Consider the following 25,610-nt stretch of genomic DNA (forward strand, 5'->3'; position numbering starts at 1 on the left):
AGCCTCCCTCGAAATGGAAAATGTAAACCCCCCTCCCTCCGAATTACTAAAATTTTGAAATTAAGGGGCTCTCAGGCAAAGATATGGGAGTAGGAATAACAGTTCTTTACTAGGAAGATTAAAGAGAAGGGAAAACAACAATAACAACAACAACAACCACCACCACTCAAATGCAATAGTACACAAAAAAAAAAAAAAAAGAAAAAAAAACACCACTGACAGAGTCAGAATACGACCTGACACGGTGCTGGTCAGGGCGCTGGCAGCAGTCCGATCGAATGGTGGCTGCAGCCCTCCTGGAACGGCAGACGTGGCGCCGCGGAAGCAGCGATCCTGCCGAAGGGCGCGGGCCCCCTCCGAAGGGCCGGCGGCGCTGCAGATGGCCCGGCCTCCCTCCGGGAACCCGGCGGCGAAGAAGAAAAAAAACGCTCCTCTGGGGCGTCAACGCCGGCCGGCCCAGGCCTCCCAGGTCTGGGAGGAAGGCACCCAGCAAACTTCGAGTGGCTGCTCTGTCCCAACTAGTCAAGCAGCAGCGAGCAGTGCCCGTCTGTCTCCCCCGGTGACTTCAAGAGACCGCCCGACCGCCGCCGCCACCGCCGCTTTCCCGCACGCGGGCGCGGTCGCGAGGCGCCCCCTCCCCTCCCGGCTGGAGCATCTCCCGAGGGGGCTGGTGTTCTGTGAGTCTGGCCGCAGATCCTTGATTGCCCATCAAACAGAGATGGCTCCTGGAGGGACTGATCCACGAGTCATGGGCAAGGCATTGATGGCCCATTAACAGAAGACAGTCTGGGAGGAGGAGGCAAGGGAAACATTGCCCCACCTGGTCTCAACAGCTCATGAAGATGGTGATAGAATACATACTTTTGGGCACATCTTACATCGTAACCTAGGACATCTTCTATAATGCCTTCTCTGAGAGAAGGTAGTAACAAAGCAGTAAGACCTTAAAGCCTATTATAGATAGTCATTATACTGATAAATATACCTGACTTCACAATGTATTTATATTTAACTTAAAATTACCTTGTTTTGCTAAAAGATACTACATACACTATTTGAAGTGAAATTGTTCTTACATTTCTCCTCATAGAGGAGAGAGATTGTAGAGAACAATCTCAAAATCACTTTTTCTCCTCGAAGTGGTTTTTTTGTGTGGGGTTTTTTCTTTTCTCTTCAAGTTAAGTTAATAAAATCCAAAAGCACATGTTTCTTGGAATACTCAGCAGTGAAATTTAGTTGTAGAACATGCTGGTGTCAGCAGTTCCCTTTTACTTAAGGTGAACCCTGATCCAGGCCCTATTAAATGTAATGAAAACGTTTCAGTCACTTAAGCAGTCTTTGAAGTAGACAATGTCAGAACAGTGTAAAAGCAAAGAGATATTTATACATCGTTTGGAGTCAGCTGAGCATTATAGTATTTCCCAACTGCATACAGTTGCTCTCAGGCAATAAATCACCGTACAAAAAATGAAATTTAGTGTTGAGTTGACCTGAGCCAAAATTTTTTTGTGTGTCTGTTCAACAAACTGAAAGATAGCAATTTGGAAATCAAAGTATCTTTTGTCAAGAATACCAATGTGAATGCCATCATGATTTTTCAAAAGCTTCTCAAAAACTATTATTATTTCAGCTTTTTTTCCTAACTTTTAATGAAAACAAATAATAAGATTTCATTAATTGCAAGAATAGTAAAGTTTGCTAAATCCTAGTAAAAATGATTACAGGCTGTGTTATGAAAACAGTACGTGATAACATAGCTAAATAGATAAAATGTAGCGTAGCTCAATGATAACACCCCTTTGGAATTTGAAATCAAAATATTAAATAAGAAGCCTACCTCCTTTGTTCACTCTTCAATCTCCTTTTCATAAGTTATAAGTTGTTTAAACACAGAGCATCCTTGAGAATTTAGAATATGTTGCAGGTTAAGTTTAGTTAACGGAATTCTTTTAATTGCATTCTTTTGTCTCAATAGTCTTGCTTAGTTAGCACTGTTAAGAATCAGTAGGACTAAAAGTGTTGCTTGACATTAGTAGCTAAGTTTGGTGAAGCCTTAGGTCACAAGCTGTGAACTTTCACCTAGGAAAGTTGAGTTTTTCTAGGATTGTTACATGAAGGGAGTGACATGAAGCAAGACCCATGCTCAAGTGCAAGCTGGAAGATAGGGAGGCTACGACTGCCAGCAGAAGCTGCAACTCGTCCAGATAAGAAACAGCTGATAGCCCACCTGGAGACAGAGAAAGAATCCAACACGGAACAAAGAAGACCCCAGACCAAAAATTATCATTGGACCAACAGGCACGTGCAAGGTGCGTGAACAGGGCATGAAGAATGAGTGCATAGACTTTAAGAGTATAAATGCCCAGAGATTTCTTTGTTCAGGGTCCCTCTCTAGAGGCACCCAGCTTGAGCTACTTCTATTGCTGTACCACTCAATTAAATGATTTTTTTTTCCTGGAATCTGACATCTGAGACTCTGCTGTGGGAAACCTAGAACAAAGAATTTCTTAAATACTTCACCATTTGATTGCACTGGAATAATTACAATTTATTTGTTTATTTATTTGGGAAAACATAATCAAAATTAGAATTTAGGATATCAAAATAACAAATAAGGAATAAGAATGAAAAAATGGTTTTAATGAAAGGTAGAGTCCAAAGACAGATGAGTGAACTATGTTATTTATGCTTAATAGAATAAGTAGGAAAATCCAACAGCTCTAGTCTTTTTTTTTTGTTTTGGTTTGGTTTGGTTTGGTTTTTTAAGTAACAATATTCCTACCAAAAGCAATCACTTTGATTGAGGGAATTTTATTCTGTGATGCTTCTGAAGTGCTGCGTTCATAGTTCTTGCCTTACAATCATCATCATTATTATTGCTTTATCAGCATGGTATAAGATACCTAATTGAAGATCAAGATTGGGTTTTCATATATTTCACAACTTTATAGGAATCCTGATTTTATTTTTCTTCTAAAATCTCTGTCTTTACTTTAAAATCCTGCTTTTTTTTCCACAAGATACCATAACTAAATCCACTTCTGCTATACGCATATGCATTACAATTATCCGACTCAAATATATAGAATTACAAGGATGGAGAAGAGTGGCCAGAAGAATATAGGGAAAAGAAGCTTTTCTTGTTACGACAAACCTAAGCTGGCCATATGAATATATTTTTTCATTATCTGTTTTGGTCAAAAAACAACTGTATGCATTTTTAAAACACAAAATAAGGATAACCGTGTCCAGTTTTGGGCCCCTCGCTTCAAGAAGGACATTGAGGTGCTGGAGCGGGTTCAGAGAAGGGCAACAAAACTAGTGAAGGGTTTAGAGAACTTGTCCTATGAGGAGCGGTTGAGAGAGCTGGGACTGTTTAGTCTGGAGAAGAGGAGGCTCAGGGGAGACCTTATCGCTGTCTACAATTACCTGAAAGGAAGTTGTAGGGAGATGGGGGTCGGTCTCTTCTCCCACGTTATGAATGACAGGACGAGAGGGAATGGCCTCAAGTTGTGCCAGGGGAAATTTAGGTTAGATATCAGGAAGAATTTCTTTACAGAGAGGGCTGTGAAGTATTGGAACAGGCTGCCCAGGGAGGTGGTGGAGTCCCCATCCCTGGAGGTGTTTAAAAACCGTGTAGATTTGGTGTTGAGCAACATGGTTTAGGGACCCTGACAGTGCAGGGTGAATGGTTGGACTCGATGAGCTTGAAGGTGTCTTCCAACCAGACGATTCTATGATTCTATGATTCTATGATAACTTTTTCTTCTGTTAGTTTTTGTTTGTTTGTTTGTTTGTTCCTAATTTTCTTTCTCTGGTTTTACTTAATTTCATTGGGGATTGTCTGTGCTTGATGGCTCATTCCAGGTCCTTGCAAATCTTTAAAAGCAGTATGTCACACTGCAATTTTCTCTTTTAAATAAGAGTTTATGTGCACTTGTGTTGGCGTGGGAACCAACAGATCTGCCATTCTGTTGCTGTGTAGTATCTTCCCTCAGTATGAGGCCAAAACCCCTTCAGTTTGTGATTCTCTGCTAGACCTGTTACATGCCTATCTGTCTGTGCTAGTGTTGTCTAAAAATCTGTTCTCCAAGCAGCAACTTAGTAAAGCCCTGCCTCACATGCAAGAATTCTTGCTTCAGGGCGTATGCGTTCTACCTCAAAGCAAATATATAATCTTGCTGCATGAAAAGGTGAGAAAAGTATGAGCAGATATCAGTCTTCCCAATTTAAAACATGATATAATGTGTAATAAAGTAAATAAACCTTTCGATTCTCCTCTATTTTCTGCTAATTTTAATACTTTGCAATGCGTTATAAATTATTACCCCAATGTAATGGAGCCTTGAAACCATTATTCTCAGTGTTCCTCTATGCTTTCTGGGCCCATAACCAGTATTAATCCTGACGCAGAATCTCCTCAGTGCTGTATAGGTATTGTCAGAAGCTTTTGTGATGGGACTTCAAGTCAGCCAAAGCTTTGAGTAGAAACACTTCAAATACTGTTTTTAAAGTGAATGCTTTAAAGAACTGAAATTAATACCATTGTCACCAGTCTTGCTTTCCCCCAGTCTTCTTTTCCAAGCCATTGACTTTCCAGTAGCTTTAAGATGAAGCAAACTATACAGTCTTTTTTGATTCCTTTCCAATATTTCCTTAAGTCTCTGCCCTTGTTCCTCCTTCCCTTCCTGCCACACTCGTTTCGTGTTATCTGCTCCACTCAGACAAAGTAAATAGACTGCCTTCTGCTTTGCTGCCAGCCATTGTGCTTTAAAAGCTTATATGCTGTATTGAGGATACAGGTCCTTAGCCATCAAATAAAACAGTTGTACCATCCATCACAGTCTAGACTGAGGTAAATTTTACCTTTTTCTAGACAAAACTAATACAGACAAATTTTCAGACAAAAAATTCAGCCTTCTGCTCCAAGTCCAATCCCAAAAATCATAGAATCATAGAATAATAGAATGGTTAAGGTTGGAAGGGACCTTAAAGATCATCAAGTTCCAACACCCTTGCCACGGGCAGGGACACCCTCCACTACACCAGGTTGCCCAACACTTCATCCAACCTGGCCTTGAACACTTCCAGGGATGGGGCATCTACAACTTCTCTGGGCAACCTGTTCCAGTGCCTCATGACCCTCAGAGCGAAAAATTTCTTCCTTATATCTAATCTAAATCTGACCTCTTCCAGTTTAAATCCATTGCCCCTTATCCTATCACTACACGCCCTTGTAAAAAGTCCCTCTCCAGCTTTCCTGTAGGCCCCCTTTAAGTACTGGAAGGCTGCTGTAAGATCATCCCGGAGCCTTCTCTTCTCCAGGCTGAACAGCCCCAACTCTCTCAGCCTGTCTTCATAGCAGAGGTGCTCCAGCCTTTGGATCATCTTTGTGGCCCTCCTCTGAACCCACTCCAGCAGCTCCATGTCCTTCTAGTGTTGGGGACACTAGAGCTGAACACAGTATTCCAGGTGGGGTCTCATGAGAGCAGAGGGGCAGAATCACCTCTCTCGACCTGCTGGCCACGCTTCTTTGGATGTAGCCCAGGATACAGCTGGCTTTCTGGGCTGCAAGCGCACATTGCTGGCTCATGTTGAGCTTCTCATCCACCAGCACTCCCAAGTCCTTTTCCTCAGGGCTGCTCTCAATCCATTCTCCGCCCAGCCTGTACTTGTGCATGGGATTGCCCCAACCCACGTGCAGGACCTTGCACTTGGCCTTGTTGAACTTCCTGAGGTTCTCACAAGCCCACCTCTCCAGCCTGTCAAGGTCCCTCTGGATGGCATTTCTTTCCTCCAGTGTGTCCACAACACCACACAGCTTGGTGTCATGAGCAAAATTGCTGAGGGTGCACTCAATCCCACTATCCATGTCACCAACAAAATGTTAAATAGCACTGGCCCCAGTACTGACCCCTGAGGAACAAATCTGACTAATCTGGTCAGCTCTTTTTCATAGTCCTTGGCTGAGTTTTTGAACTCACATACAGTCCAGCCTCTTAGGAAGGTAACTAACTAATCTGACAAAAGAAGAAATGACGAGCAATAAAGAAAATTTGAAGTCACCTGTTTATGTAATAATAAGGGCTTCAATACCCAGTGAAGCTTTTTTGCAAAACACTAATCTAATGATGCAAACATTACTAATGTGAGCTTGTCTCTTGAAAAGATCTTGAAAAGATAACTCTACCTTCTTACCCAGATTGCACTGCTTATCAGATCCCTATGAACTTGTCTTATTGCAATGCAGTACTTACGGGTGTAATTACACATTGATTGTGTATGTTATTGTTCTTTTTTTTTAACAGTGAGTATTTTAGCATAAGACAAAGCAAAAGCAGGAACTTTTAACTGGTTTTATTTGAGACAAAATGTATTTTGTTGGCCACACCAGCAGCAGGAGCAAAGGTGGCAGTAATTCAGCTTATTGTTAACCAATCTGTTTCAAGTGGGTTCCGGGATATACACCGGAGGAAATTACTCTAAGCTGGGGTTCCACAGTGCTTGCAAAATGGAGTTAAGGACTTGCATCAAAATTATATTTTTAATCTGCTTTTTCATGAAAATATCCATGAAAAATATTTTGAATTTCTAGCAACTATGTGTCTCAGTGACATACTTCCTTCTCTACTGTGTTAATGAGAAATCAGAGGTGCATTTTATGCATAGCAGGAAGGATGAAAACACTCTATAATTTAAAATAGCATCAAGACATTCTTGGCAGAGCTGGTGATTCTGAGAACAAAAAACAACACCTATTATTCTATTGAATGCAAACTGTGTTCTGCATTGTAAATCAAGAAAGATAAAAGAAGAGGTTCAACAATTAAAGTTTTACTGCCATGAAAAGCCATATAGTATACTGTTCTCTCTGTGACAGAAATCAAGCACCAGTATATAAGACCATAATGCATCAGTTGTTTGGGACATTGGCAAGTCACATCACAAGGGTTTTATCAGAACAGAAACTGCACAATAAAATAGTTCAATTATTCAACACGTACCTAGAAACCTACATATTTTTTGTAAGACTAAACAGTATTGAATCCTCAGTCAAGATAGGCAAAGCACAAGAACAGGCTGGGTGGGTAATGGATTAAGAGCAGCCATGAGGAGAAGGACTTGGGGTGTTGGTAAATAAGCAGCTCAACGTGAGTCAATGTGCGCTTGCAGTCCAGAAAGCCAACTGTATCCAGGGCTGCATCCAAAGAAACGTGAGCAGCAGGTCAAGGGAGATGATTTTCTCCCTCTGCTCTCGTGAGAACCCACTTATAATACTACGTTCAGTTCTGGAGCCCCCAACATATGGAGGACATAGGCCTGTTGGAGAGAGTCCACAAAGATGATCCGAGGGCTGGAGCACCTCTCCTATGAAGAGAGCCTGAGAGAGTTGAGGCTGTTCAGCCTGGAGAAGAGAAGGCTCCGGGAAGACCTTCTGTCAGCCTTCCAGTACCTAAAGGAGGCCTATAAGAAAGCTGGTGAAGGGCTTTTTACAAGGGCATGTAGTGACAGGACAAGGAGCAATGGCTTTAAACTGAAAGAGAGTAGATTTTGATTAGATTCAAGGAAGATCTTCCTCACTCTGAGGGTGGTGAAGCACTGGAACAGGTTACCCTGTTGAGAGAAGTTGTGGATGTCCCATCCCTGGAAGTGTTCAAGGCCAGACTGGATGAAGCTTTGAGCAACCTGATCTAGGGGAAGGTGTCCCCGCCCATGGCAGACATGTTGGACCTTGATGATCTTTAAGGTCCCTTTCAACCCAAACCGTTCTATGATTCTATGCAATAGTTTAAATGTTTCTGGCAGTATTCACATGATATTTTTAGTGAATCCTCTGGTTATATCTAGTTATATTACACTGTGTGGTTTGTTTTTTTTTCTGTCAGTGAAATTCTGTCACAAATATTCAAAGAAAGTGAAGTTCAAATCACAGCAATGGTTCTTATGTGAACAAAAGTGGGTTTTAGCAATATAAACATTGAGCTAAGACATTGTTTGCGCAGTTATTCAAGTGCTGGAGAAAAACTGTGCTGTAGACATTCTTTAAGCAACCAATACACTCTCAATTGAAATAAGCACAATAAATGAGCAGTGTAAGAGATATGCAAATGTATTTATCAATAATTTTAGATATTACTAATATGAATAAGAAAACAGTTAATCTGAAAGCATTATCTGTAAGAATATCAAGGGACTAAACTCATCAAACCATTCATTTGGTAGGCATAATTTGTTTATTGGTATTCCAAAGCTAAAATTGTGATTGAGTTCTCCAGTAGTTAAACCACTGAAGGATATTTAGCCTGTGAGTGCTTTCATTGCCAAATTCAGTAACTGCCTTCCAGCTCCCTGCTGATTTTAGTCTCTCCCTCTATCTCCCACTGTTAAAGGAGGGTCTTTTGAGAGGGCAATGCCTAACTTTGAGCTGCCTGTTTCCACTGATTGTAGAGGAATCCAAAGGACAGCAGCCTGCTATCTCAAATATTTATAGTTATTCACTAGTAGATGATGCGCTAATGCTACTCTACTGCAGCAAGGAAGGATTTTCCCTTTGATTTGGATTAGTACTGTATTTCTCCCATAACACTGAGAATATAAGAGTTCTCAGGATATACTCAAGCAGGAAAACATTAGATCCTATAACAACATTACTGGGAGGGTTTCATCAGCCAAATCTGACAAAATCACAGCAACTCAAAGACGTTCCTGCCAGACATGGAAGTAATACCACTGATTAGATTTTGATTAAATGCTCCATGTCCTGCTTTGCTGCGGAATGTCCTTGTGCTCACGCTCTAAAGACACAAACATCATAGTTGCTATCAGTGATGAAATGTAGCAGACATTTGCCTTAAGCTTTTGTTCTTTAGCTTCCTAAAAGGTCTATATTTTAATATCCCATTTATGGTATCTCTCTTCATAGCATTATATTTGTGCCAATTTTCTATCAGAACCCACAGCATGGATTTAAGAAATTTTAATGAGTTGCATAGCAAAACAAACACACGTATTCTGCAAGTGATGGTCTGTCTTGGCATCAAGCCATGGCTATCAAAAGTTTTATTACAAGCGGACACTGAACTAGATGACTGTACAAACTGCTAAAATTCATGCTTCATTTAAGTACACAAAAATCTAAATAGCTTGCTGAAATAAAAAAGTTTTACTAGGGAAAATAAAACATGTGTACTGTGTTTGTTTCAAAATTATTTAATTATTCATGCTTAATTTAAAAAAGAATATGTACAGAAGTATTGACCAGAGGATAAGGTTCTCTCAATAAAAGGCTGTGGGCAAGATTTCAAAGTTACTGATTACAGACCACTCAAAAGAAAAGAGGCCTGCTTTTATGAATTTGAGTGTTCAGCAATTTCTGAAGATTATTTTGAGGTGTTTCAAATTAGCTCCTCAATCATTTTTGTAACTATTACTTATTAGGACTATGAAAGCATTCGCTGAAATTACATGGTATGTTGCAACTGCTTAATACAGGTTATCAGTTTTTAAACATCCTTTACAAAAGACAACTTTGAACTCCTAGAGCAATTGTCCAAGCAACCAGAGATCAGGTTAGGAAAGCTAAAGCCCTGATAGAGTTAAATCTGGCCAGGGACATCAAGGGCAACAAGAAAAACTTCTATAGATAGTCAGTGATAAAAAGAGATCTAGGGAAAATGTAGGCCCTCTCTGGAAGGAAATGGGGCACCTGGCTACCCGGATATGGAGAAGGCTGAGGTTCTCAATGACTTCTTTGCCTCAGTCTTCACTGGCAAGAGCTCCAGTTGCACAGCCCAAGTCACAAAAGGCATAGGCAGGGTCTGGGAGAATGAAGAACCACCCACTGTAGGAGAAGATCAGGTTTGAGACCATTTAAAGAACCTGAAGGTGGACAAGTCCATGGGACCTGATGAGATGCATCTGTGGGTCCTGAGGGAACTGGCAGATGAAGTTGCTAAGCCACTATCCATCATATTTCAGAAGTCGTGGCAATCTGGTGAAGATCCCACTGACTGGAAAAAGGGAAACATAGCTCCCATTTTTAAAAAAGGGAAAAAAAGAAGACCCAGGGAACTACAGGCCAGTCAGTCTCACCTCTGTGTCCAGCAATATCACGAAGCAGATCCTCCTGGTGACTATGCTAAGGCACATAGAAAACAAGGAGGTGATTGGTGACAGCCAACATGGCTTCACTAAGGGTAAATCGTGCCTGACTAATTTGGTGGCCTTCTGTGATGAGGTTACAGCATTGATGGATAGGGGAAGAGCAACTGACATCATCTACCTGGACTTATCCAAAGCATTTGATACTGTCCCACACAACATCCTTGTCTCTAAACTGGAGAGACATGGTTTTGATGGATGGACCACTCGGTGGATAAGGAATTGGCTGGATGGTCGCACTCAAAGAGTTGTGGTCAATGGTTCAATGTCCAAGTGGAGGCCAGTGACGAGTGGTGTTCCTCAGGGGTCTGTACTGGGGCCAGTGCTATTTAACATCTTTGCTGGTGACATGGATAGTGGGATCGAGTGCACCCTCAGCAAGTTTCCAGATGACACCAAGTTGTGTGGTGTTGTGGACACGCTGGAAGGAAGGGATGCCATCCAGAGAGACATTGACAGGCTGGAGAGAAGTGTAATTACACCCATAAGTACTGCATTGCAATAAGACAAGTTCATAGGGATCTGATAAGCAGTGCAATCTGGGTAAGAAGGTAGAGTTATCTTTTCAAGAGTCAAGCTCACATTAGTAATGTTTGCATCATTAGATTAGTGTTTTGCAAAAAAGCTTCACTGGGTATTGAAGCCCTTATTATTACATAAACAGGTGACTTCAAATTTTCTTTTTTGTTCGTCATTTCTTCTTTTATCAGATTAGTTAGTTACCTTCCTAAGAGGCTGGACTGTATGTGAGTTCAAAAACTCAGCCAAGGACTATGAAAGAGAGCTGACCAGATTAGTCACATTTGTTCCTCAGGGGTCAGTACTGGGGCCAGTGCTATTTAACATCTTTGTTGGCGACATGAATAGTGGGATTGAATGCATCCTCAGCAATTTTGCTCATGACACCAAGCTGTGTGGTGTTGTGGACACGCTGGAGGGAAGAGATGCCATCCAGAGGGACCTTGACAGGCTGGAGAGGTGGGCCTGTGAGAACCTCAGGAAGTTCAACAAGGCCAAGTGCAAGGTCCTGCACGTGGGTTGGGGCAATCCCAAGCACAAGTACAGGCTGGGCGGAGAATGGATTGAGAGCAGCCCTGAGGAAAAGGACTTGGGAGTGCTGGTGGATGAGAAGCTCAACATGAGCCAGCAATGTGCGCTTGCAGCCCAGAAAGCCAGCTGTATCCTGGGCTGCATCCAAAGAAGCGTGGCCAGCAGGTCGAGAGAGGTGATTTTGCCCCTCTACTCTGCTCTTATGAGACCCCACCTGGAATACTGCATTCAGCTTTGGTGTCCCCAACACTAGAAGGACATGGAGCTGCTGGAGTGGGTTCAGAGGAGGGCCACAAAGATGATCCAAAGGCTGGAGCACCTCTTCTATGAAGACAGGCTGAGAGAGTTGGGGCTGTTCAGCCTGGAGAAGAGAAGGCTCTGGAGTGATCTTACAGCAGCCTTCCAGTACTTAAAGGGGGCCTACAGGAAAGCTGGAGAGGGACTTTTTACAAGCGCGTGTAGTGATAGGACAAGGGGCAATGGATTTAAACTGGAAGAGGTCAGATTTAGATTAGATATAAGGAAGAAATTTTTCACTCTGAGGGTCGTGAGGTACTGGAACAGGTTGCCCAGAGAAGTTGTAGATGCCCCATCCCTGGAAGTGTTCAAGGCCAGGTTGGATGAGGCTTTGTGCAACCTGGTGTAGTGGAGGGTTTCCCTGCCCATGGCATGGCGGTTGGAACTAGATGATCTTTGAGGTCCGTTCCAACCCAAACCATTCTATGATTCTATGATTCTATCATGGTATTAGCATGTAATTTGCTTCTTAGGATCAAAATAATAACTGAAGTAATTATGCAAGAATCTCTTCTTTAATTTTCAAATGTTCGGTATGAAGAAGGAAGCAACTGGGTACATGGAAATTGTCACAGTTGGCATTTTCCCCGATTCCAGATTCTTACAGAAAAATAACAAATTAACTAATCTACTTTAAAAGATCTTTTACACTAGGTTTGAAATAAATTTTCAAAACTTCAAGCTTGTTTAAATAAATTTGGGCTTCTTCACATTCCATGTTTCAGAAGTGTGCACCTACCTGATCTGTAATGCAGATTTTACAGAGATACTTAGCTTAAAACTTATTGATGACTTAATTAAATGAAAAGCTATATTAATTGATGCAGCTGAGAAAAACTTTCATAAAGACATTCTGAGCTTTGTTATTGAAGTTGATCTCTGAAAAGGATCAAACTTATGTGATTCATCTCAGACTGGGCTAGGGTCATCAGCTTCCCCATATCACCCCATTCTTTAATGAAGTCCGTCCTCCAGCAGGACTTGATTCCTTAGCACACACATCATTGACTTCATTGAATATTCTTAAATGAAAGGTTTTGAGTTTTTAGAGTAACATAGCAACACAGCTCTCCTAACTTCTCCTTCCTGCTCATCTGCTGGGATACGGTATGAAAATCATCTTTAACCAGTTCTTAACAGACTAAAATATAAAGACTTTTCCTGCATCCATTCTAACAGTTGGATATAGAAAAAGTGTTGTAATTTTTCCTGAGTTATTGCTGAAATATTTGTTTCTAAAGAAAATTTTAGACATCAGGAAGAATTTTTGGTGGTTAAGAACAGTGGACTGACATTAAACAACAAGAAAGGGAAAGGATGAATATGATAGCCCCATGTTAATATTCAGATTTATTTGAGCAGAAGAATAACTATAGGTCTTTACATTTTTAGTTGTTGCCTTGTAGGCATGGCCTAAAAGAATAAATAAGAGACACTAGAATTAAATTTTCATATAACTATGGTCTTTCTGAATGTTTACCTGTCTGTCCCTTTCTCCATTTAAGCTGTTTATAGAGCTTAAGCATTCAAGGAGAAGATTTATGTCTTGCTAACATTTTGCAGAGAACAGGAGACAGAAACATAAATCTTTGTGTGGTTCTGTGGATACTATCTCAATATAATCAATAGTGCAGCCATGTTATTTGAAGACTTCTACAAATAACAATCTGTTTTCCTGTAATACTGTCTTACCTGGATTATTATGTAGATTGCTTTCTCCTGCACTGTTTCCTATCACAGGAATGGAATGTGATTCATTATTAGAAAAAGTAATACGCTAAAAATGTAAAAACTTAATAGAAATCTCATTTCTCAGTCCAAAAATCATCTAATGCATGTTACAATTTTAAAATGGACAAAATAAAGCTGGATATTCTGTCTGAAACCTTATGAACAATAGACTGAACCTTAATGTCAAACCTAACCTGTATGTATCTCGATCTTGCCTAAAAATATATATACAGATAATATTTAAGGCAGCAAGAATGCAATTATGACAACTTGCAGTTTTCTATAGTTAGCAGTGCTCCTGGTCATTTGAAAAAGGGTGTGGACTTCTTAATGATTACTAGTAACCAGGGCTATGGCTTTATATTCCAGCTGAGAGATGGCATTTCCAGCAGGAAATGTTATCTCCTGTCATGCTGAATAGACTTTTATCAGCAGTTTTGTAGAGATAAGAGTGACACCTAGTGAATCATTAACACTTCCAACATTTTTTTCTCGGGATGGAAATGGTGGGGAAGGACTCCTTATTAATCTCCCAATCAATACTTTAATAATCCTGTTAAAGATCTGATGAGATTTCAGCCTTAAATAGTTTAACGGTATTACACAACAAGATTAAATATTAAATAATTACGTTAAGTGTGTCTGGTGTGTCAAACTTTTTAATTTTAATGCATCTGATATAAGGCTCCAATAAAATACAAGGCTCTTCCAACAAAATGCAAGCTATTCATTTTTTTTCGATAACTATGATATAAAGAAAGTGCAAGACTTGAATTCTCTTCTTTCTTCACATTATTTTGACTTTATTAAACAATTAAAAAGCAAATCCTTCGGGTCTTATTAAATATTTGGGCTCTTTTTATTTTCATGAAACTATAATCAACACATTCTCACTGTGGGAGAGATGAAGGGGATATTTCTGATCGTCATACTTGGGGTAATTTTAAAATTATTCTTTTAAAAGACTGGCTGAAAAGTGACTGCAATTCTTCATTTTAACAGGCTTTACACACTGTTTCATGAGTCTAGTGTTGTTTTGAGGTTTAAATGAGCACAACTTTTCTTTGCTGTTACTTTAACACCATCAAAAAAGTGTTGGCACTGAAATAATTTTTGCCGTAAAACAGGTTATTTTACTTCTTTGTTGTTCAAAGAAAAAGAAGCCACCAAAATCCACAGGCAGGTCAGAATGGTGATCTGTAGTTTCCATATCTACTGATTTTTAGTACTCGAAGACAGATGGATTTTATTGTAAGAATCTATCTATTTTTCCAAGGTAGTAAATTCTGACAAGTCACAACAGAGCACAGGACAGCTTTATTAATTTATGTTGTAAGGAAAGTAAATCTTCCAACTTTTAAAATCAAAGGCATATTTTATTTTTGGTCCTGTGAAGACTGCCACTTAAAATATACTACAAATATATTACAGTTATCACAATAAAATACAACAGTCTTCCAGGAGTCTACATTTTCAGTTTATGATGTTGATGCGATTGCATGTCAAATTCAGCAAAAACACTAGATTGCCAGTGTGCCAGATACCAGCAGGTCAGAACATTATGCCTATTGTAAAACAGAACTTGTAATCAGGAGACAGCTTTGTGACACAAATTAAAAATTAGCGATGCATAAAGGTGAGATTTATCCTTATTTATATCAGCTAAGATCTGCCATTCAGTTTTATTAAAATTTATTACATGCTGATTGGGATAATTTCCGGGTGGAATTTTCAAGACCCGCTAGGAGCAAAATGATGGTTAGATTTGTACAGTGTTTACTAAAAGCAAAGTGGGAAACTGAACACCTTTTAGGATGCTGAATTCCAGCTAGTTGCATGTCCAGATGATCTTAGGTATCAGTGATACCTCTCCTTTTAAACACTGTTGGAAAAATGTGAGTGGATGTGTGGGGATGGCAGAGCATCACTGCCTTTATTCCACAACAAATACTGTTGCTATCCAGTCTTCAGAGTCACAAAGTAAGAGCCTCTTGCCCCAAAAGTAGTGAAGGCCTTAATATCCTTCAGAAGGACATTCTTACTGCCCATCTTGCCTTCCTGTTCCTGCGTGTGCTCAGTGGTAGAGTGGCATATAGTTGAACTGATTCTGTTCATAGTCAGTAAGGACTTCTTAGTGACAGGACTTTAAAATTCTAATTAATTTTCCAAAAGAGACTATCTTGTATATCCAGGCTTCCTCCGATCTGGAGCTGGTCTTTAATGTTTCCATGTGTACGCTGATTTACATGAATGTTATAGCATAACATAGCCTCCAGCACGTTACAACACTCATTGCTTTTGAAAGAGAGAAAACTATATCCAGAGTCACAAAAAGAGAGAAAACAAGTTAATAGTAAGCCTATTTATAAATAAGAGTGTTACTCAAAGGTATCACAGTAAGAATGTCAGCTCAACTCCTTCAGTAACAGAAAATAAACCAAAAAACACAAAAAAAAACCCAGATGAATTTTCTTAAGAGGATCCTAATGTTGAAACGTTCAGAAACTTGATATTTGTCAAATTTTATCATGCAACTGATACATCTTTTTGAAAGAGCAGATACTCTACACCCAAAAATATCCCAAATACATTTATATTTCAACCAGTAGTAACTGCTGACTTTTTAACACTGATCAGGAATTCTTCAGGTTTTGTTATCATTAAAGTACATTTACCTAAGTGTCCAGGGGCTAAGTCTCATGAAAAACTTTGACATGTACTTTTTGGACACCACTGTGCCCACCTTTCAAGAGTGTGGGCCGCAGCAGTATCAAAAACCCACATCATGATTCTGTATGGGCCTGTCTGCCTCAGATGGTCAGCTATTCCCTTCAGCCAAGCTCTGAGCACTGCAGAGCCTGTAACCTCTGACACAGCATCGTGTAAAGCCTGTTAACAAGCTTCTTTAATAGTTCTGCCTTCTGTCTCACCAACATAACCGGGGAGCATGACCTATGTTTGCACTTGTTCATGAGGAGATCTCTCATATGTCACATGTTTGGGAAATGTTTGGCCCCTCATGTTGGAATAGTCCCAGTCATCATGACAGTTAAGATACAATAGAAGCTGTATGTTGCCGGCCTGCCGAAACCACGACACTGTACCTGAAATCCTGCACGATCCCAGTACTTAGGTAAGACAGAGGTAGACACTTCCATGCTATGCAATTTAAGAACCCACAATCAGTTCCTGAAGGTAGAAACAATTGTTAGGTGAAATACCTAATCAGTATTTTTCTTTTTAAAAAGTTAGTTCTCTATTCATAAATTCCAGAGCATCCCGTACTTTTTGGACTTCTAACTATTCTCTCTACATAATAATCTGACAGAAGAAGTTCTTCTCTTTGAATTTCTTGTCATCTGAAGTATCTGATTTCTTCTAACAGTTCTGAAGATAGAGATTTCCCTATTCAAGTTTGCCTAAGTACACACAAGGAAAGAGAAATATAACATTTAAATTTTGATTTTGTGTGGGCTTACTATGTCTCTCATTAAAGTAATTTCAACATTCATTTATTCATCTTCCCAGAATTCTTATAGGGTGGAGAAGTATTATAATCCTTTTTATAGATGAAGAACTTTGCTGCTGTCAAACAAGTTAGTCACTCACCCAAAAAGTTTTACAGACCTATGAATAGAATCTGGACACCCTGCCTTGCAGCCAAGTCTTTCATTTATATATTATCTTCCCTTTCCTAGTGTCAAAAAAAGGGAAGAGAAATCTAGAAAGAATATATACAAATGCTTGGCAGTATTTCCTCAGCCGTACTGCATATTGCTGAATAAAAAAGTAAATCAGAGAGTAAAGTAAAACAAAATCAAGCTACAGGGAAGGTCCAGATGATCTCTCATTGTTTCTGTCTTCATTAGGAAGTATTGGAAACATATCTGTAGAGATTACTAGATGATGCTGAGGACCTGAAGTTCATGCTGTAAGTGTTTCAGGATGCTTTGCTTTGAACTGTCTCCAGTCTGGTCCCATGCACTGAGTGTCCTCAGCAGCTGGAGTGCTTCAGATGTAATTTGGGAATGCACTTTCTGGCTTGCTTTACCCAAAAGAAATCCAGTTTGTCTGCTGTGAGTCCTCCATGCAATAAGGACCAAACCCCAGCAAATGGGGACACCCAGGATATTTGCTTCAGTGCGATCCAGATTCAAATAAAAATGCTAAAGTGGACATATCATTTTTATTTGTTTTACTAGTTACGTACTAAATCTAGTTTTCTTTGTAGTAGCACAGCTTTGGAATTGGAAGAGATTTTGGGAATTCCCTCTCTCCTCTCCATGAGAATGACAGCTCTGGGATTCTGAGCAGCAAATTGTACGCCTCGCTCCCCACTCTGCACTGGTATCTCTGAGCTCTAAAGGACCTGCATCTTGATTCGTCTTCTCCAGGAGAAAAAGAAGCAGCAACATGTCCTTGAGCTGACTGTATCTGGAAGAAGCTATACAGGCAGCTACGATTTTTAAAATATTTATATCTTGTCTTGTTAAGGAAAAAGTTGATGAGATCAAGGAATAATCCCACAGTACTAAAGCCTATATTGTTTGACATTACAGTCACTGAACAAAAAAAATTAGGAGAATTACCACAACAGCAAAATGTTGAAATGGATTGTCAGTGTCAGGATGTCCAAAAGGGGACAGTGATGTGAAGGATTTCTGCTCAGAACATCTTTTGCAGCACCCTGCGGAGGTGCATCCACATACAGAGTGGTGGTTGCTGCAGCACATAGATGAATGCCATCACTGCTTTCTCCCACTTCACACCAAGTTGTTGCTGGAAGTCTTTCTATGGTGCCCATTGCAACAAACTGTGCCTTCATGGGACAATAAAAAAATTAGTGGCACACCTAAATCATTGAAATCTTGTCTCCAAAGGATTTTGACCAAGCAAGATTTTACCTTCAGGCTCAAAACCCACGGCAATACAATTTCTATGATGTTCTTCTTTCCCTGTACATACCAAATTAGAAGGAATAGAAATGTGTGCAGAATGACTCTGCTATACCTGGTGCGTTCCACAGGTGGGCTAAAAAAGAACAATAATGCACCTGGAATTTGTGTCCTTTTGAATGGCATTCTCTCCAGTATTTCTTGGTTATGTCCAAAATTAATAAAGGATGCAACAGGGAAAAGAATAGAATAACACGTTACTATTTGTAAATCATTTATGTTCAGTAAACGGTATTTTAAAAAATTGTGGCACATGAAAAAAGCCTAAGGAATAAAATGCAATTGCCACGTGCTTCGTGGAACATTAATTATATAGAAATGAAAGAAAATTTTTATTTCTGTCGCCAGCAATATGCAGTTGTATGATACTGTCTTGTAGTTGCCTCATTCACAGAGAAGACAAAAAATGTAGGATAATTTAATTCCATTTGAATGAATTTTCCTGGGAAAGGAACTTTCCTTCTTCACTCTCTTCCAGTCCTTCAGAAGTTTACTCATTAAAACTATTTGAAGCAAGTTCTGTTGAAATCTGTAAAACTAGTTAAGTAGTACTTGTTAAAAGTATACATTCTTATAGTACCAGGATTTCTGGTGTTAGCATGAAGTTCTGGGTTGACATAGAAAAAATATTTTGGCAAAAGCAACTGTTGCAAAAAAATGCAACTAAACCAAGTCAAACATTTAATTAATATCTCCTATATTTGCAAAATTTGTTGAATTAAAAGAATTTGCTACTCTACCAAAAAAAATCTACCCCAAAACCAACAAAATAAAAAAAACACCCCACATACAAACACACATCTCATCTATCATTTTTATCTCTGGTGCTTTGTAGGTGTTTTTTTAAAAAAAAAAATATGGAAATTTTTGTCATAATTTATGCAATATCTCAATTTTAAAAAGTTCAGGACAACTTTGATTTGAAACTTGTTTCAGTTTTATTTTAAATGTATTTATAAGTCCTTTTGTATTGCTCTGATTCTTCTTATCTTGCCATTATCTGAAATAAATATTTAATTTACATATATACATATAAATACATATTCCTGGAAAATCATAGCTTTAGTTTTAAATACCAAAACACTGTAGATATCCAATATTGCAGTATTATAAACAGTACTACAATAGTTTACACAATATTAAGAGAATAAATTTGATTTCTGCAAAACATTTAGATGGCAAGCAGTAGCTTTCTTACTTTTTATAGATCTTGTTATGTCTCTTCATGTCACATTCATGTCTAGATGTTCTATTTTCTATGCCTTATACATGAAAGGTACTTTTAAAACTTCTAGGAAAATAGGTTGAGGAGAAATTTGCTGATTCTCATGTCTCTGTCTTATCAGTCTGATTGACATCGTGCAATGTGAAAAGACATTTCTTATAACATCTCCTCTTGTCACAGACATTATAAAGAAAAGAATGCAGGAATTCCGGGTTCAGGATGCTTTGCAGGAAGCCACACAAAAAATAGCTTTTAATCAATAGAAGCAAAATTTAAAAAAACCCAGGCTGTTCACATACATTATGCTCCAAAAAAGGAAATATTTCTGTTAGGAAGGAACAAATGAGAAGTCCATGCAGACATTGTGAAGCAGCAAAGCACTGTTCTGAGCAGAATATGCACAGTAACAGCTGAGTTGCAGCTCGATGTACATGTTTAAATGACAAATAAAATCCCACTACTACTTCAATCCAATGATTAAGGAATTGAGGAAGCTGTGGATTTTAATCTCTCATGCGGACAACAGTTTGCAGTCTGGCTGGCTCCTAGGAATGCACATGGGCACACAGCAGGAAGCGAGTATAAGGAGCATGAGGTTTCCTCCAGCCATATTTCCCACTTGTGGTCCCAATCAGACACTCATACACAGACTGCTATGATGAGTGGAGAAAGTGTGGCATTTTTGGTTACCCTGTTTTCTACAGAGGTTATGTCAGGCACTAAGTCCAAGAAAGCCGGTGCTATTAGTGTTCCCAAGAACTTGCCCGGAGTCTGTCCTACTCAACTACAGCTACAGAAAGTTCTGATCTTTGAGGGTAGGCTTAGGAAGTGGTAAAAGAAAATGGACAATCATAATCATTATTTATATAGGTCTTTAAGTTTATTTGGGACTGTACAGTATGCTGTTATGAGAGCCTCTGGCCAGGAAATCCTACAGTTAAACAGCGTGAGCCTGAAACAATATGTTCAGTTATGCAAATAAACACAGAGTGTCTTAAAGGGCCAGATGGTGTGAATCAGCCAAGTCTTACACACTTCAGTGGTACTCGGGCAATTTACAGCAGTTGAGAATCTGCCCTGAGATCCCTACAGATGGGAGGCTTTGCAGAACATCTGCGTTTGCAGCTGTTTTGTGAGAAAGGGATGGGAAGTCACTGGGAGAATGCTGTCCAGGCACACAAGGAAGAACAAAAGAAATCATTAAAAACAGAGGAAGCAAACAGAGTTCACATAGTGGAGAGGAGAAATTCATGTAGCATGATTAGGGATGCAACTACAGTCACGCTTAACAAATGTAATGAGCTAATACATCATTGCTTTCTTGCCAAGTGGTAGTCTATTTCAGAATCTCTTAGAAGTTTACTATTCAAAGGAAAAAATTGATAAATTGTCGTGTTTTCTACAGTAGATTTTGTTTGGTTTTGTTTTCGTAGAATCTATACAAACTTGTATCTCTAAATGTTTGACAACTGACACGCTGCAGGGAAAATGAATAGTAAAAAGGGCAAGCGACTGGACCTTTAGTAAAAAGAAAACCCAACACATCCTCTTGGACATGTGGATGCTCCAGCTTTTTCTGTATGGAGATGCTCCCTACTATCCACTAACACACACACCAGCCAGAAAGCACCCCACAAGTTCACATACACACCCCCCCAATGTAGGTCCCCCGTTGTCTCATCCATACTGTTGGTTAACTGACTGGAATGCTGCTCCTGATGCCCAAGAAGGAGGAAGTCCTGTCTCGTCTAGCCAGCTTGAAATGGTGGTGGCGTCACTTCTGGCAGCATCAGAGTTTCACAGAATCATAGAAACATAGAATGGAAGTAACCTCAAAGATCACCTAGTTCCAACACCCCTGCCATGGGCAGAGACATCCTCCACTACATCAGATTGCCCAAAGCCTTATCCAACCTGGCCTTGAACACTTCCAGGGATAGAGCATCTACAACTTCTCTGGGCAACCTGTTCCAGTACCTCACCACCCTCAGAGTGAAAAATGTCTTCCTTATATCTAATCTAAATCTGACCTCTTTCAGTTTAAATCCATTGCTCCTTATCCTATCACTACATGCCCTTGTAAAAAGTCCCTCTCCAGCTTTCTTATAGGCCCCCTTTAAGTACTGGAAGGTTGCAGTAAGATCACCCTGGAGCCTTCTCTTCTCCAGGCTGAACAGCTCCTTATTTTCTATGTGCCTTAGCATAGTCACCAGGAGGATCTGCTCCATGATCTTGCTGGGCACAGAGGTGAGACTGACTGGCCTGTAATTCCCTGGGTCTTCTTTGACTACTCTAGTAGTAGTTTGACTACTGTTGTTGTCTCTGCAGAGTCTCTCTCCACTGTTAAAAAAATTTTGGGCTTCCTTCACATTTCCTTTTCAAGTTGATTTTTTTATTTCAAAAGTCTCTTGGTAATTCTCTGTTTACTTTTTAATCTGGCTGATGGTGGTCTTGATCTTCATTGTGATCTGTTGTGGACAAAAGCCCCCTCAGGCAGTTTTGGGCATTCTATTCACACACACTGACATTCCTCTGTTAACAGGTATTGTTACACACATCATTTTTCCAAGCATGGCCTATGCAAGCATCCCCACAGACTCTGTCCAGGAAAATACCTTGGGATGGTTCAGTCATCTGAACATGAGCTCCAATGCAAGGCAGGTGCAAAAGTGTTCAGTTAAACCTTGAATTTATAGGCCACTACTAAGGAACAACGGAAAAAATATTTTGCTTTTGAATTAGTCCAGAAATCTGTGTTCAGCTCTACACTGCATGATAAATTCAAGAAAAGTGTTGAAAAACTATTGGGTTTTCAGAACTTAACCACAAGAATGGCAATCGCATTGAAATGTGTGACCTGAAGGGGGAGATATCTAGAGCCAGTCTGCTCAGAGAAGGCTGATCTCAAAAAGCTTAAATACATGTACAGAGGAAATAAAGTCTGCTCTGATAACATATTACAAATAAATAAATAATAAAGAAAAAAACGGTTAAACTTTAGTGACTCCTTTTTCTTATTAAATGTGAAAGCTGTTGTACTCAGCAGCATGTCATCCACAGACCTCAGAAAAAGAATCATTGCTAATTAGGAATATAGCTGGTAAAGACAAGTGTAATTATTTTAAGCCTCCTACAAAATCCTCTTAATTGAAAAAAAAAAAGTTAGAAGGAAGTCAGAATAAAATTTAAAGAATTGATAAATAATTGACATATGGGCTGATTTGATTAAAAAGAAATTAACGTTAAAAAACCGGAGCGACTAGATGAATGTCACTAAATTGCAAATGGAGGTGGCACTAAATACTTGTAGGCAGCAAAAAAAGTAGTGGGAAGACGAATGCTTGCTTTTTGTTCTGATGAGATGATGAGAAATCATCTCACTGAACAAGCTGCATATAGGTATGGCTGCTATACAACCTATGTACTTCTTCAAGATCAAGAAAGATTATTCACCTCTCTATATGAGAGGTAAAAATTTCAGTTGTGGAGGTGAGATTTTTTTCATTTTAAATAATACTTTTATGAGTTTTCCACTTATTTTTCTCAATCAACTCACAAATTTATCTTCATAAATTATTTTCGTGTGTGAACAGTTGAGTTCTTTCTAACAGGTGAAAGAAGTGAATAGGGCTCCTTAAGTAAAGAGCTATTATAGAAAGCAGGCTGTAAAAGGGAGCAGCCATCATTTTACTCTGCTGATTAAAGGACATGATGCCACTGAATGCAGCCACAGGAATTCCACTTGTTCAAATCAATAAGTGTGTGTTTTCCCAGACCCTTCATCCTTTGGACTTTTAAGTTCTTATTTTTACAATGCAGGAGTTTAATCTTCTACTGCACCTTTCCATATCAGGAAGACAAACAGTGAAATATTTGCTATGATAAAATCAGTCATTTCCCAGCCCACTTTGTACTAGTGTTAACAAAATAATCTACCTTTGTCCTTAGCGTGAGCAGGGAATTAGATTAAAAATAATTTGAAAATTCCCCAAACTTGAGGTTTAAAAAGTAGAGGTAAAACAGCAGTGTAATTTAATGATGGTCTTATTCACTTTTTAGGCTCAAGAAAGGGCAATGACAGATTCTTAGTCAGTACCTATAAAACAGCAAATGCTTGGCTATGAAGTGGAAAGAAGATGAAGAAGGCATTGTGACTACACAAAAGCCTAAGTCCTCTGTCCCAGCCATGTTTTTGGTCCTTTGTGCCAGCCACACTAGTAGTCAGCATATCTCAGAAGTCTTAAGAACCCAGAGGACAACCTCTATTGTAGTCTTTTTTTTTTTTTTAATTTTTCAGGAACCCATCTTCTAGTGAATATGTTCCCAGACAACTGTGATCTTCAGCTCATGAGAAGTCCTCTCCAATACATGGACTGTTCTCACAGGATTTTCAGTCTGTGCAACAAGTTATACAGTGTGAAGAAATTATCACAAAATCTCATGGAGGCTGGGAATGGTAACAAACACTATCAATTCTAAAGTAATATCTTTAAAACTCACTTTCTGTGTGCAAACCCAGACCTTGTTTCAGAAAATCACTGTATATCTATCTGTTCTGCTCTTTTCTTCTAGAACAAATTCCTTTATGTTTTTTGGCTGCAGGCACAAAGTTCTTCACAAGTGGTCATAAAAGTAAACCAGGGATCAGTTTGAAAATTTGTTCTGAAAGAAGGATAAAAATTAGGAATGGGAGTAGGGGGAAGGAAGGTGTAAAAGAGGTACCTTTGGTCATATGAGGAGAGGTAAAGACCAGAGGTCTTACTGCCCACTCTTCAAAGTTGGCAGCTGAAGTCTCTCCTTCTGCCTCTCTGTGTCTCTTTGTCTGTCTGTCTCCCTCTGCAGTGAATGGTGTCTAACAGAGCGCCCAAGCTGAGATAGTCTGCTGCCAATAAGTCCCTGATAGATCATATTATACTAGTGTAGACAAAGTGCCACGTGAGTGGCTGCTTAATTAGCCAGGCAAAAGAAATAGATTCACAGTCACATGCCTGCAAAAGCAATGCTTGCTTACTTTGACAAAAATACTGCAGCAAGGTAAACACTAGGCAGAGAAAATTAACGTGCCTCAAGAACAATATTGGCACAACAAACACCAATAAGCAGATTTGGATAGAAGAATGAAGCTAAAGATGAGACAGGTTTTCCAATAACCTTCCAACAGAGAAGTATTCCTGCTCCAGAGAGTCTACTCTTTTCAAGGTGAAGCTTGCTGTATTTATGTGTGGGATTATATGAAACCTGTGACAATGGCAAACCGGACAAGATGCTGGACTAGAAGACCCTGTGAGTCCTATACAGAACTCTTTTAGCAAAGGACTTCGATATTGAATAGAAAGGGGAACTTGCTAGCATTATTTTTTATTAAACTGTATAATAGTATCAAATTTAAGCTGGAGAAATGCATTTGTTTATTACATTAAAAATACAGCTGTATAAAGCAGCTCTAGGAGTTATCCATTGGAAATTGTTTTTCAGGATGGACTTCTGATCAGATAAAATTTCTTCAGTTTGAGAAATTGCTCCTTTTGAATTTCATACCAATCTCTATTTTTAATGTGTGTTTTTTCTGTCTTGTCTGTCTTTTGTGTCTTGGTTACAACACAGTTCACTGGACCTTGCCAAAATGAACTGTTAATCAGTTTCTCTCTCTTTTTTATCACACTTCCCTTCAGGTCGAAGATTAAATTTACTGAAATCTTATTAAGGCATGAGTTGTTGGAAGAGAAGAATTGGATTTTCTGTGGAGCAAGGACCTTGAAATCTGACACAAATATGAGTCAGTATGATTGTAAAAATGTAAACTGTATGTCATTTAATTCTAATTGTTCTTGATTGAAAATGAATGTAAAAAGATTAGATTTAATATATCGTTTTGGTGATAATTACACAAATTATGCATAAGTAGGGCTGTGGGATTCTGTTATGAAAAAGAAGGGGTAACATCAGAGGAGTGATATAGCTTTAGCTGCTGCCTGTTAAAAAGAAAATAATAATGCATTAAATAGGATTTATGAAAATCAGATTATAAGGCTTTCAAGTTAGTCAGCTTTCCAGAGGTGCAAAGAATAATGGCCCCCTTTATATCAAAGTAATCAGCTTTTGCACTTACATAGAGTCCATTTACTGACTCTTGTAGGAAACGTTCCATTTTGCTGCCCAACTTAGCTAATTACTTTAAAGTTAAAGGAATA

The sequence above is a fragment of the Tauraco erythrolophus genome, chromosome 4, assembly GCF_009769465.1.
Source record: "Tauraco erythrolophus isolate bTauEry1 chromosome 4, bTauEry1.pri, whole genome shotgun sequence".
NCBI classification, from domain to species: domain Eukaryota; kingdom Metazoa; phylum Chordata; class Aves; order Musophagiformes; family Musophagidae; genus Tauraco; species Tauraco erythrolophus.